A 4247-nucleotide genomic window follows, 5' to 3' on the forward strand; every position below is an offset into this window, starting at 1 on the left:
CATAAGGATGGAGGTGACGGCTAGAGATGGTTTGATTAGGGTTACGGTGGGTTTAAAAAGCCTAGTAGCTTAAGTCAATGGTTACCGTAATTATAGGATATTATTTGTGGAAACTAATTATCAAATTACCTATTAACCCTTATTTATTTATTTAATTATTTATTTATATTTTAAATTTTGATTGGCCCACATTTATGCATACAATAACACAATACTTACTTAAAACACCTGAATCTATCTCTCTATCTCTCTCTCTCTCTCTCTCTCTCTCTCTCTTTATATATATATATATATATATATATATATATATATATATATATATATATATATATATATATATATATATATATATATATATATATATATATATATATAGAGAGAGAGAGAGGTAGGTTCAAATGTTTCTCACATCTATTGTGTGTTAGAATGCACCAATAGGAATTTAGTATTAATTATATGTATATTAAATGCTATCCATACTTATAACTCATTTTTATGGAAACTGATTAAATTCGTCATTAATGTCAACAATAATATTCTTTCAGAATGAATTCATATCTAGAAGAATAAGAGTGTATTCCAAAAGAATGACATTGTATTCTAGTAGAATACACTCTCATTCTTCATATTCAATGCAACATTATTGTGTTTTAAGTGAGTGGGTCCTGAAACAAAATACGAACTCATATATAAAACCTAGATGCGAATTCATTCTGAAAGAATGTTATTGCTGATTTTAATGACGAATTTAATTAGTTTCCATAAAAAGATAATTATAATTATGGATATCATTTAATATACATATAATTATGGAAAACATTTAATATCTATATTTATTTAATTAAATAATTATTTAATTACTAAATTTCTATTGGTGCATTTTAGCACACAATAAATGTAGAAAACAAAATAACGTAGCCCTATATATATATATATATATATATATATATATATATATATATATATATATATATATATATATATATATATATATATATATATATATATATATATATATATAGTAAGTCTTTTGATTTTAATCACATTGTTATGTGTACATATGTGATAGAACTCTTCAGATGTGTATGTATGTGAAAGAACTATGATATGTGTATGTATATGAAAGAACTATTCCGAAGATTAATATTATCGAGTTTGTATTCACACATGCCTATTACTATGATATCACGATAAAGCACCATATAATGCATCACACCGATTTGGGAATCAATTAAATTTTTTTTTTGATTAAATACATTAAACAAAGTATTCTTAATAAATTAAGTTGCATATAGGATCATAATGAACGATTAATTACCTTTATAATATATTGCATCAATCCCATTAATATCTGATCAAAATAGATGGAAAACCTCCCATTACGTCAATTCGATTGTATTGAATTCAAATTTATTAAACCCGATGTAATAACCACTAAACCATCTAAAGAAAAACAACCACCCTTTACGGAACTAATCCTCTCCCTCACTTGAGTCTTCATCTCCCGAGTCGCTTGATTCTTCCTCAGTATCTTTCGAGTCTTCATCGCCTGAATCGCTTAATACTTGGTCACTCAACTCTTCCTCCGCAGCTTTCAGCCTTGTTTCTTCTTTTACATTTTCTAGAGCTTTGATCAGGTCTTTTAAGCAACTCTCAGCATTCTTAATATCAGCTGACTTTGGCATCAAATTTTCAGCTACATCTGCTGGAGACATGTTCGTTTCCTCCAACAGACGACTGATGGATGGAAACAAGTCGTGTGATTCAATATCCAAATAATTCTTGGCCAGCACCTTAAATGTTTCGAAACAACAGAAGGAGAGCTCAATATGCTTGTCCATCCTTCCTCTTCTAATCAGAGCAGGATCAAGCTTTTCAATGTGGTTTGTAGTGAACACGATGAGTCTCTCACTACCACAAGCCGACCATAACCCATCAATGAAATTCAGCAGCCCAGATAAAGTCACTTCACTTCCCTTTTTCTTCTTAACCTTTTCCTTTTTGTGAACTAGATTCTTCTCCTCCTCGGTATTCTTTCCCTTTTTGATCTCCTTTCTTTCACCAGTAAGATCAAGTGAACAGTCAATGTCCTCTATCACAATTATAGACTTACTTGATGTGTGGATAAGTAGCTTCCTCAAATCCGTGTTATCATTCACGGAGGTTAATTCAAGATCATAGATGTCGTAATCAAGAAGGTTAGCCATGGCAGCGATCATGCTAGACTTTCCAGTTCCTGGTGGGCCATAAAGAAGATATCCTCGCTTCCACGACTTTCCCACCTTCTTGTAGTAGTCTTTCGACTTGATGAAGCTCGTAAGATCATTCAAAATATCCTTCTTCTTTTCCGGATGCATTGCAAGAGTATCAAACGTAGAAGGGTGGTCGAATATGATGTGGCTCCACGAGGTCCCCTTGCCATTGGTATAGAGCTTTCGTTGCCTGGTTTTCTTTGCAATGGCCTCTCCTTCATCAAGCACATGGGGCACGTAAACTTTGGTGATTGCATCTCTGTGTTTGCGATGGCAAGTGAGCTGGTAGTATCGCTTCTCGTCACCATCGTTATAAGTAATGAGAGCCCGATGTTGGGGGATGATTTTGCTCGAACTCCACCAGATTGTCATGCCTTGGAACTCATCTATGACCTCTTCGTAGTCTTCCATGCTTAAGAAAACGGATCTAAATTTGCTGTTTTTAATAACATTCGCTTTGAGCCGTTTAACTCCATTGGAGGAGTTGGAACTAAGGTATCGTTCGATGGCCTTGTATGCTTTGCTGCGCTCGTACTCATCTCCTTGGTATTCATGAAAACTAATTGTGATATAAGGGTTCATAAAACTTACAACTCTCCGAATATATTTTTCTATAAGTTTACTAAGCTCTTCTGGGAACCATTGCTGGAAGATTGCCCACACGAACATAGCACTTGCCATCATAGACCCTAACTGAGTCATATCCCACATCATAATTATCTTATAGATCACTTGAAGAGATTTGTTGAGTAATTGAGGATTAACACATCGATCAAAATTTCCTTGTTTATATAGAAGTGAGTACTCGAGTATAAGGAGATCACAGGTGTTCAATGAAGGTTCCTGCATCTTTTTGTTTAAAATAAATCTGACATGGAATGCAGAATTAGAACCGACCATGCTTTATGGTACGCGTTACAAATTCGATACGGAACCTTCCTCGAATACTGTCGAGGGAATCTAGTCATCCATGACATCAAGCTGCTTACGATATTTATTTATTGTAACTTCGATCAGTGGTTCTAAACACGTTCAAATCTGAATTTAACTGTTTTATTAGCATCATGTCATGTTAATTTATCAACTGATGAACGTTTTGATAAACTAATCTTCATAATCCAATTGAAAAGTATATAATTGCCAAATCTCCGACCCAAAAGCTTTACATACATATCCTGCATGCATGATTAGAGTTTTGTTTCCTAACTTTATAGGTACCACGATCTAGTTTTATTAAAAAAACTTAATTTTGAAAAAGCTTTTCTAAACTCCCAAAAAACTAAATTATTAATCAAATAAATAAGTTTTTTAATATTAAAATAGAACATATAAACACAAACCTTTTTAATTATATTGGTCAATAATATAACATAAAATTATTAAAGAAAGTGGTTTAGGAATCAATAAATAAACTTTTCACATTATCATGTCTACGTATATATCTAGATGCTCAAATAAGGAATGGCAAAAGTAACATAACATGAATAGATATATCTATATGCTCAAATAAGGAATTGAAAAAGTAGCATGAGTAATATATATTTTCCAATAAATCATGCGGGTTTCAAAAGATTAGAACGCCATGACACACAAAGTATATTTCGTGTCTTCCAGAAAGATGCACGTTAGTCATGACATCATGATACTTTTGTCGTTCATTATTTGACGTATGTATGTAGACATAATAATCTAGTTTTTCTCATAAAGTTATTTATTTATTTTTTTAAACAACGATTTTATTAACAATCTTCCAGCAAGAAACTAGAGAGAGGAAAAAGAGGAGAGATACCACTAAAAAAAAAGAGCTACAACTTAGAAACAACAAATAAAGGGTACTATACAACCAATTAGTCCATGCCGTGTCACAGTCCTGTAAGTGATCCATAAGTATGATTGTTGCACCACCGAATCAAAAAGCTCTCCTAGTTTGGATTGTTGGTCTCCGAACACCTTCTTGTTCCTGAAATTTCAGAGAGCCTCATGGTACAGCCAATG

At 32.6% G+C, this 4247-nt stretch overlaps 1 pseudogene; it reads right to left on the minus strand.

Moving 5' to 3' along the window:
* Positions 1-1303: 1303 nt before the first annotated feature.
* On the minus strand, positions 1304-3037 carry LOC145118687 (AAA-ATPase At3g28580 pseudogene; annotated as a pseudogene).
* Between the last annotated feature and the right edge of the window lie 1210 nt (positions 3038-4247).

This window comes from Lactuca virosa, chromosome 6 (genome assembly GCF_052849685.1).
Source record: "Lactuca virosa cultivar CGN04683 chromosome 6, Lactuca_virosa_CGN04683_v6, whole genome shotgun sequence".
Taxonomy (NCBI): Eukaryota; Viridiplantae; Streptophyta; class Magnoliopsida; order Asterales; family Asteraceae; genus Lactuca; species Lactuca virosa.